General features: G+C 45.5%; 1 protein-coding gene across 5 annotated transcripts in view; it reads right to left on the reverse strand.

Annotated features, from left to right (window-relative positions):
- The window catches only part of NDRG2 (NDRG family member 2), a 46,416-nt gene extending 37,184 nt beyond the window's left edge, over positions 1 to 9,232 (reverse strand). For 3 of the 5 annotated variants that reach the window (XM_042471525.1, XM_042471523.1, XM_042471527.1), the window contains exon 1: positions 8,767 to 8,893. The gene's annotated coding sequence lies outside the window, so the exon portion shown is untranslated. Of the gene's footprint in view, positions 1 to 8,766; positions 8,894 to 9,088 lie in introns of those variants that run through there. The other 2 variants (XM_042471524.1, XM_042471526.1) reach the window with 2 other exon arrangements.
- Between the last annotated feature and the right edge of the window lie 1,827 nt (positions 9,233 to 11,059).

Consider the following 11,059-nt stretch of genomic DNA (forward strand, 5'->3'; position numbering starts at 1 on the left):
CTCAGGCAATATGTTTTGGGCCAACCCCATTAACTACCAGGTAGTCATCAAACGGTAAGGACTATATGTGTGAACCAACCCACAGCCATGGCCTTCATTTAACAATAGCAATGCGAGTTTCTTCCCCACACATATCACTAAAATACTATAGGGTCAGGTTCCTTGTGCTTTGCTTGTGGCCCAGGACGGTGAATGTGGGTCAGAAAGCAAAACAAATCCCACATTAAATATGCTACTCATTTGGTCAGCAAAGATATTGACCACTTTTTACTGATTATAGAAATGCAAAAATAACACACACAAAAACCCAAACATACAGATCACACACCCATTAATTGTGAAAACAGCCAAAGTCTGCTTCCTTATGTTACAGTTTAATATGCATAACTCATTTGCTTGTACTTCACAAGCTTTATAATGGTTGACACTCACAACAACCTTGAGGCAAAGGACAGTCTTTCATTTTACCATCACAAAGGCATTCACAAAGATAAGCGGTAAGAGGGCTTAACATGTGTTGTACAAATACATCTAAAATTCTGTCCTTGTTTATATGTTCAACCTTCATGGAAACTGTGGGGAATGTGCAGCTCTCCAGATGTTATTGAACAAAAAAAATCCATCATTCCTAGCCAGCATCGTCAATGGCAAAAGATCATGGGACTTACAATCCAACAATCCCTAGAGAACTTTACACTATTTACATGGACTGAACATCTGAAATACATTTTGAAACTCTTGGCTGGTATGCTTAATATTTTGTGACACTCTTACACACAGGTTTTTATTGTACTTAAAAGCTACTGAAACAAATGGGACAAGTAAGGCACTAATAACTTCAAATCCCACTGATTTTAACTGGACTGCTCTGTAACAAAAGTGTAGTTCACCCCATAGTGATACAGTATTAGTCACTTTGTGATGTTAGCTTGTATTGATTCATGTGGTTGCTTTTGGACTTGACAGCCCACGACTCATAGTATAACAATGGCTACCTCCCATTTTACAGACAGGAGTACTGAGGCCAAGACTAGAGAGAATGAGAGAGACTAGTCTGAAGTTGCACAAGTGTTCATGGCAGAGCTGGAAAAGAGAATCCATTTTTTTCAGATCCAACTCTTCTGCTTGCACAACCAACTGTGATTTCATAGAAACGACTCCTCCTTGCCGAGCGGGCTGGGCCAGCCTGACAACAAAGCAGCCCAGAGCATCTCTCCATTCAAAGGGCTCCAGGGAAACATTATGAATCTTGAAGATGAACCCTGGAATTTCTCTGCAACCAACTCTCAGAGTTGACATAGCCATATGTACTCTGTGAGCATGGAATACACTTTCCAATCTGTGCTGTACACCGGGCCTGTGGGTACAGAATACCTTAGATCGACCCTGACACTAACATACACACAGACACACACAGAGCAAGCACTCTTGTTCTTTCCTGCTGGGATTGCAATAGCTGATCAAGCATTATGGCAGTGAACTATAAAGGCTGTGACACTTGGAAGAAAGTGTTACAACAGAAATGACAAGGGAACTGTAGCCTACAGATGACAGGGATGTCTATGTTTGGTGGTTCCCCACCTCCAACCTGCCATCAAAAATTTGGACTAAAGGAACCCAAATTCTATGCCACAGAATCTATACTAAGCATGTTTAGACTCTTTAATCTATCATAATATGCATATTCCCTCTTTCTTTCTTTTTTTGTGGTAGGAGCAACAGCAAGAAATATTAAGGTCTGACTGGAAGGTCTGTTTGGAGTTTTCCCAAGCCAATCCATTCTATACTAAAATCTCCCTTCTCCTGGCAAGTAAATTCAGTGGCTGGTGCATGTTCAATAGTTATACAGAGTTGTCTCCACACACAATGGATAAATAAGATTTTCTTTTTAAAAAAGTTAAAATAGCACCTTAAAAGCCATTGTGGTGTTTTCTTTTAAAAATCAAATCTCAATCAGTTATAAACAAACATGTTCATGCTTATTTGAATAATTTTTAAAAACTAAATCTTGACTATCAAAGAGAGCCTGTGGTCCTCCTGACATTGTAGGATCACAATAACCATCATCCCTAACCATTGGGTATCTTGACTAGGGCTGGTGGAAGTTATAGCTCAGCATATATGGGAGTTAGAGCTCTTCAACAACTGGAAAATACCAGGTTTCCTATTCCTATTATCAAGTTATAAACGTTGGTCTTCTGGGTAAGAAAACTAACTTTCAAAAGAAAATTTTGTGCTGCACGCATGATTTTGTACCACATGAGTTTTGAGATGAAGTAGGATGATGATACAGCAAGGCACATGTTACCATGTTCATTGCACTGGGCTTCCCACTGTACAGAGGATTGAGAAAATCCCTACAGTATCATTCTATTAGGTCATCCGTGGAGACCATATGGGTGATCTCCTCCTCCTCTTCTGTTATGTTCTCCAGCAACCTAAACCCTTCCACGTGTTCAATTCTCAAATGATGAATATTAATGAATCTGCTAATCCAATAACACAAACATTTACTTTCCATTTCATGGGAGGAGGGGAAATCTCATGCCCATTTAACTTTGAAAGACTGTATTATCCCTTATAGCCTGCCTGGGTTTTTCAGTCTTCAGGGAAGCTCCTCTTTAAGCCTACCACCTTCATAGGCACATTTGGGGGATGCAAGAGGGGGCTTTCTTGGTGGTTGCTCCCAAAATTCTGAAATTCCCTTCCATGGGAGGCCAGTCTGGCCTGCTCTTTGTTTTGTCTTTCCAATGTCAGGCAAAAAACAAACAAACATCCTTTCATTTGAACAGACCTTTTGACATCGGAGTTGGGTTATCTATGGTAACTGGAAGAGGGCTGTTGTTTCTTCTTTCTTGACTTATTTTTAACATTTTTTCCCCTTTTAGTTGCATTTGTTTTTATTTGAAGTTGTTGTTGTTAGCCTGTGAGTGCCCTTTTTAACAGCAAGATAAGATGCTGCTGTTGTTGCTGTTGCATGCCTTCGAGTTATTTCCGATTTATGGTGACCCTAAGGTGAACATATCCTTGGGTTTTCTTGGCAAGATTTGTTCAGAGGGGATTTGCCGCTGCTTCTCTCTGAGGCTGAGAATCTGTGACTTGCCCAAGGTTACCCAACGGGTCTCATGGTCAAGTGGGGAATCTAACCCTGGTATCCAGTGTCGTAGTTCAAAACTCAAACCACTACGCCACACTGGCTATACATTTGATTTATGAATACAAGTCTCTGCTTATGAAAAGCTCTGGACATGTACACTTCAGTGCTATGATGCACACTTACTTGGATATAATCCCCATAGAGTAAAATGAGATTTATTTCTCAATAAAGGTACATCTTTAACTTTTAATTATAGGGTTTTATTTAGCATCTTCGCATTGGGCAAAGCCCAACATAAAACATATCTATCTTCTAAGGGAGATTATCCTGCTGTGGTGGACATGTGATCACATATTTTGGATGATGCTCTTGGCTTATATCAAGCTTCTGTTGAGTTGCAAATCAGGGGGTTGGATTCAGATAAGGAAGAAGCCGGTTATCATTAGGCTTAATGAGATCATATTTGTCATGCAATAGGTCCCATTGATATAAACTGGTACTACGTGCAACTAGAATAAAGCACAAACCTACATTTCTACCCTGAAGTACATTTTACTGAGTTGAGTGGAAGTAACTCTGAGTTAAGTGGGTGTAAGGTTGCAGCCTTAGCCCGGATCTAACCCATTATGTTTACAATTTATTGCTTGGCGATATCATCAGATACAGGAAGCAGCAGCTAAACTGATTAAATGAATAATCAGAATAATAATGTATGTTAGAGCAACCAGTTAATCTACTTACGCTCATTCAGGGAATCTATGCATTTCAAAATGGGAAACATGATTTAAACCAGCAGTCTGCACTGGTGTTTTTTTCTTGGTGATTTAAATCATCTTGATTTAAAACTATCCATCCTGTCCCCATGAAGGACAAAACATCAACTGAGCAAAGGTCCCCAAAGTCTTGGACAAATACTACTCTTTCCCAATGCTGATTCACACATGAAAGTGCATCACTAGATCCCTCTTTGCATGCGGCACAAAATTATACATGTTTACTTGGAAAAACACCAAGCTCCGTTGGAACAGTCCCATCACATGCAGTGATGGCAAATGGAAGCAAAACATGCCCCACCAAGGATCATTCATGAGGAAGATTCAGAAGTTAGTTGTACCTGGAGTGACAGAATGGTGTTGGGTCATTCACACATGCATACCATCACTTGATGGTGCAGTCATCCAGTAAAAAGCAGCTCCAGACTAACCTACTTCATAGGGCTGTTGTGCAGTGGGGGGAGGGGGGAGATAGACATTTTGAAGCCCTTTGTGAAATTACAGAACAGACAGTAACACACTGTGCTAAGACAGGGGTGTGTCCACATATACTCTGCCAATGCTTGCATATCCTGGGGTGTCTCTGAGTTTGGAAAAATAAAACGGATCTTCCCTTTGCCACAGGGCATCCAGAGAAATCAGAGACGTGCACACAAACACATCTACCTAGTCCCATAGAGCAACAAGACATAGTCACAAGACCAGAATGCCTTGAAGACTCGCAGGATGGCAATGCCCATTCCCATACCAGGCACAAAAAGAGTTGAACTAAAGTCATAAACTGAAGAACCAACAATGTGGGTCCAAATGGGGTCACTTCTCCGTGCCCTTACTACTCCTACTCCTCACTCTCTGGCAGATGATTCTAAGAACACTTAACATGCCCTGTCCTTTACACGGAGAAAAAGAAAGAAAGGATGGGAGGAGATGGATGAGTAAGCCCATTAGCTCTTGCCATTTTGCCTAACTTCACATGCTTGGCTGCTAGAGAGCCAGTATGGTGTAGTGGTTAAACTAGGAGATCCAGATTCAAGTCTTCCTCCAGTCCTATGAAAGACACAGTCTTTCTCACACTGTACCAATGGTTTCCACTATACCAGGTGTTTTAGACTTCAATTCCCAGAAGCCCCAGTCAGCTTGACCAACAACAGTCAGGAATTCTGGGAGCTGAAGTCTGAAACATTTGCTAGACCAAATGCATTACTACTGCATTACACAACTATAGCCCTTTTGATATCACTAACTGCCATGGCTCCAACCTATGGAATCCTAGGATTTATTGTTTGGTGTTTAAAATTCTCTGTCAGAGAGATTTAGGACCTCATTGTTGTTGTTGTATGCCTTCAACTTGTTTCTGACTTAGGGTGACCCTAAGTCCAAGGGGTTTTCTTGGCAAGATTTGTTCAGAGGAGGTTTGCCGTTGCCTTTCCCTGAGGCTGAAAGCTTGTGATTTGCCCAAGGTCATCAGGTAGGTTTTATGGCTGAGCTGGGAAACAAACCCTGGTCTCCAGAGTCATAGTCCAACACTCAAACCACTACGCCATGCAAACTACAAATCCTAGGATTCAGAAGGATGCAGCCATGGAAGTTCAAGGTCGCGTCAAACTGCCAATTGTGTAGTGTGAAGGAGACCGCAGTCTGGCCTCCCTCATAGGGCTGTTGTGGTGATAAAAAGGAAAGGAAGAGAGCCATGCATGTCACCTTCATCTCTCTAGAGGAAAGACAGGAAATAAATGTAATATAAATAAAGAAAATATAGCCCCCCCACCCTCCACCATCACTTGTTGACACTTAGACATCACTGCCATGAAGGCTGGATCGCCAGGGCCCCATAAGAAAAGGTTGCTCCCCTGGGCTCTCTTTTTTTCCTCCCAGGTGCCGTGGCTGGTTTCCACTCTGGCATCCACCCAAGGATCCCCCTCCTGTGCCATAAATAGCTGTTTTAGTCACCATGACATGGGCAGCGATCCAGTTCCCTGGGAGCTCCTTGTCACTCTGGGGCCCTTGATGGGGCCGGCAAGGAGCAAGCACCCAGAACATAATTTTTCTACCCACCACTGAAAAAGCATTGGCACACATAACAGATCCTCCTCTCTGCGGGCACCAGGCTGAGAAGGCAGGGTCCAAAGCCAAGGGGGAACCAGATTCCTATCACCCCAGGAAAGGATCGCACAAAAGAACGGAGGAGGTTTACAGAGGCAGGGTAAAAGGACTGGAGACCTGTACCCTCAAAAGGAAGCCATTCCCTGCTTCTGAGAAAGGGCAAGATAGCTGGCAGAACACAATGTTATTTGGGGGGCTCGCAGCAGGGGGAATTTTGAGGTTCTCTGCCTCCCACTCTTTTGGATTTCCTTGTCTATTGCTGCCTCCTTTACTCCTCCCCATCTTCACCAACCTCATCAGGGGATTTCACCCAACAATTCAACAAATGCACTAAACTCCTTTGCTAGGAGGCAGTGCCACCTGTTGAATGCCCGCCTGTCACACATGGCCCTCTGCCAGGAACACACTTTTGATCTGCTGAACCAAGGTAGCGAGAACAGCAGGTTATGTACAGAACTTTAGATGCTGGAGTTAAAAGACTGGGCAGCAAAGGATGACCCCTCTGCTCTCCTTCCCCTCATTGCACCCCCCCCCCACAATCCACACTACCAAGCTGTGGGGCACCAGTGAACCTATATGTTTTTCAAAGCCTTCCCAATCCCTGGCAGCCAAGCCTCCAGTGTGGTGTCATAGTTTATTGGTTCACACAGAGAACATCTCCTGACCCACAGCATATGTGGGCTTGGCTTTAAAAAACCAAACTACAGAAACATCCAATGCTCCTATGCTGCAACATGTGGCGTGGGTGTGTTTGTGTGTATATCTTAAACCATGACTAGTTTGGCCTAATCCACGTGTTTCCAGAGCTTTCAGTTTTCAAGGTGAATTCTTTGGTTTTGCCCTTCTTGCTTACAACCCTTAAGGGGTTTGGGGGGAAGCGGCTGAAGAGCCAGGTCACTCTCCTGACCCATAACTGACCCATAACCCTTGATTTTTCTCCCCAGTCTGATCCAAAGGAAGTAGGACGCTATGGTGCTAGCTTGTGAAACCTGGAAATGAGGTATCCACGGATGCCAACCCAGGGAGTGACTCTGGTGCCAGGAGTCCCTGGCATGCATACATCATACACACAAGGAGTTGGAAAGAAACACTGGCACACCCACATAAACACCCACACCTGTGGCTGAGACCATATGGAGCCAGACCTCCCTGGACTCCTTGCTGGACCACCAAGCCAAAAATAATGACCCTTCTCCTTATTCCAGCCATCTCTTTTGGCCCTTAGCCGGCCCTGAGAGGATAATGTCCAAAAATACAGAGCCAAGATTAAAAATTTGGACGCCTGAGCCTTGGCCTCCATTCCCTCTCCTGCTGTGACTCTCACCTTCCCGAGCTAGGAGACACACTCCCAGGATCTCCGGTATAGGATACCTCCAGGGACATCCGTGTTGCCATTTTCCTGGAGTTGAGACAAGAACCTAGACTTCCTCTTGCTTTTTCTCCCACCCACTCCCAGTTCCACCTTGAGCCCTCCCCCCAAACCTTCTCTACCCCAAAGGACAGCAAGTACAGTACCTGGATCCACCTGTTCTCACCTGGCTGTTCTCCACCTACCTACACCTTTCCCACTCCAAATCCCATCCCCCCAGAGCAAATCCCAGAATCCTCAGAACCTGTCCCACCCCCTCTGCTTTGTCCCTCCCCACACACACACACTCCAGGGAGAATCGGTTCCCCTCCAAATGTAGGACCCCAATGTGTACTCTTCCCTTCCAGATTTGGGACTCCAACGTCTCCTGTTCCTGTCCAAATGTGGGACCCAAATGTGCCCTGTTCCCCTTCGAATGTGGGACTCAGATGTGTCCTCTTCCCTTTCACATGTGGGACCCAAATGTGCCCTGTTCCTTTCCAAACATGGGACCCCAATGTATCCTGTTCCTGTCCAAATGTGAGACCTCAGTGTACCTTGTTCCTGTTCAAATGTGGGAACCCAATGTTCCCTGTTCCTTCCAAATGTAGGATTCAAGTGTGTCCTCTTCTCTTCCAAATGTGGGGCCTCAATGTCTCCCCTGTTCCCCTCCAAGTGTGGGGCCTACAACCCCAATCCCACACTGGAGGTGGGAGGCAACCTCAAACCTGGTCTTCCTAGCCCACCCCACATCCTTGGACACGGATTTACATCTCTGGAGGGACTGGGACCAGCATCACCCTGCTGGCTTCTGAACCCCCAACCATCCATCTACCCCACACCTCTCCCTTTCCCTTGCAACATGCTCCAATCCATGGGATCTCAAGAATCCTGGTTTTGCAAAAAAAACCTCTAATCCCCCCAGGCAAAAAACCCCTTCCAACCCACCCCACAATCCCCCACACAGATTACGCATCCCTCCCCTCTCAGTCTCTCCAACCTGCCAGACCCCATGGAGAAAAGGGGATCCCCCCCCCAAAAGCACAGCTAAGGGAAGAAAAGGAAGGAAGGGGGGAAGGAGGGGTGTGCCTCTCTTCCAGAATGTTTTCCTCCATTTGACAGTCCCAGATTTTTTTGGGAGGGGGGATAAATAAAGGGGGGGGGGGTTAAAGGGGGAGGGCATCCGATCCATGCCCAAAACGGGGTCTGTGGGTCTGGAAGGGGGGGCTCAAGCGAGGCTTTCTTTGGTTATTAAAAAAATAAAGGGGGGGGGGGGCGAGATCTGGCCAAGGATCTGGGAAAGCAATAAACAGCCTTTAATCCTCCCTTTGCCAACATCTGGCTGCCTTTCCCTGAGCCTGGCTTGGCCAAGTGGATCCCCTTCCCCGATCTCTCCCAGGATCCCCCAACCCACTCCTTTGTGGTTTTTTTGGGGGGGAGGGTACCCTTAATCCGTGGCCTTCCTCCTCCTCCTCTTCTTCCTCCTCGGTGCGTCTCTTCCAAGGCTGCTGCGTCTGGATCCAACCCCGGATCGCCTTCCACCTTCACTTGCCTTTGACTCCCGCCCCCTCCCCTCCCCCAGGAGACCCTCCCCTTTCTCCCTGCCCTCCCCCTCCCCCAGCCCCGCCTCTGCCAATCCGGATCATCGCCTGCCAGGAGGAGGAGGAGGAGGAAGGCAAGGAGCTCCTCCATCTTCCTCGCCTGCTTAACAAAGGGCTCACAAAGGACCCCCGACCACACACTCCCCCAGCCTCAAATCAGACTCACCTCTCGCCCTGGATCCCCTCCTTGGGACTCCCGGGTTTTCTCTGCCTCTCGCGTCCTTGTCGTCTTGGGATCAAACGCAGAAGGGGATAAAAAATATGGGGGGGGGGAGGAATAAGGGCTTTTTGGGGAGGGGGAAAGAGAGAGAGAAAGGGGCGCCCCCTGCTGGCGAAAAGCCCCGCCTGCCTTGGGTTGCTTTGGAGCTTCTTCGCAAGTCGAGAGGGGCGTTCCCGAAAAGGAGAGCGGAGCGGAGTCCTTAATCCGGAATCATGATCATGATGATGATAGAACCGGAGTCGTTAATGCGGAATGATGATGATGATGATGATGATGATGATGATGATGATGCAACCGGAGTCATTAATCCGGAATTATCATCATAATGAAGATGATGGAACCAGAGTTGTTAGTTTGGAATCAGCATAATAGTAATAATAATAATAATATTAATGGAACCAGAGTCGTTAATCCAAATAATAATAATGGTGACGATGAAGGTGATGGGACTTGAGTCAATCCATGATGATGATGATGATGGAATGGGAGTCGTTAATGTAAAATAATAATAATAATAATAATAATAATAATAATAATAATGGAACCACAATCGTTAAACTGGAGTGATGATGATAATGAAACTGGAGTCATTAATCCAGAAAAACAAAATCCACAGAGTTTTAAGTGTTGGACTGTGGTTGCATCCACACTGCAGAAATAATCCATTTTGACACCACATTCACTGCCCTGGCTCAATGCTGTGGAATTCTGGGAATTATAGTTTGTTGTGGAGCAGAATCCTTTTCACAACAGTTCAGAGAGAATGGTGGCTGCATCCGCACTGCGGAAATAATCCGTTTGGTTTAATGCAGTGGAATTCTGGGAATTGTAGTAGTGCTCTGGTGCCACAACAAACTACGATCCTCTGAATTCCATAGCACTGAGCCATGGCAATTAAAAGCGGTGTTAAAACATTATTTCTGCAGTGTGGATGCGCTGTACGATTGTGGAGAACGAGTCCATTCTCGGCTATGAAACACTGGGTGAGCTTGGATAAGTCACACTCTCTCAGCCTCGGGGGAAAGCAAAAGCAAATCGCCTCTGGGCAAATTTTTCCAAGAAAGTCCCATTACAGGTTGGCCTTAGGGTCGCCATAAATTGGAATGACTTGAAGGCACACAACAACAACAGCAACAACCAAGATGGGCAATAGGGCTACCTCGGATATGTTTCCTTTTTGTTGTTATTGGGCCACCTTTTGGTGCATCTGCACTTTAGACACAGCACAGTTTGACACTGCTTTGACTGCCATGGTTCCAGAATCTTGGGATATGTAGTTTGTTAAGGCACCAGCTCTCTCTAGTAGAGAAGGAAAGACCTTGTAAAACTGTAAATCCCAGGATACCATAGGATGGAGCGACCGCACTTGGGCCTCATTCCCACTTACAAATAAATCGGTTTGCTATCCAAATCTGTGGATCGATTCAACAGCGGAGCATGGTTTACGTTTGCCCTGATCGCATTTTCCCCCTGTAAAATAACTCATTTGTGGTTCACATTCATGAATGAATCGATTCAAAATGGACCTGCTCCAGCCAGTGGAAGGGCAAATTTAAATCAATTCGGATCCGCGTCTGGTTCACACTTTCACTGAATTAATTTATCCAAAAAGACACGGAAAAAATCAGCATCAAAAAGATGCAGGTTAAATGGGTCTAGTGCATGGCCCCCTCTCCAATTCAGTTCAAGTGGGAACGAGGGTCATTTGAACTGGTTTAAACCAATTTGCAATCCAGTTTAAAAGGTAGTGGGAATCAGGCTCTGAAGTGGTGTCAAACTGCACTATTTCGACAGTGTAGATGCATAAGAACCTGTTTTGGCACAAAATCCTGGGAAATGGGACAGCCACATACAGTCACATTTCAGCTCAGCAACACTGAACAGATCACTTCCCCCACTAAATCTTAGATCAGGATA

The sequence above is a fragment of the Sceloporus undulatus genome, chromosome 6 (assembly GCF_019175285.1).
Source record: "Sceloporus undulatus isolate JIND9_A2432 ecotype Alabama chromosome 6, SceUnd_v1.1, whole genome shotgun sequence".
NCBI lineage: Eukaryota > Metazoa > Chordata > Lepidosauria > Squamata > Phrynosomatidae > Sceloporus > Sceloporus undulatus.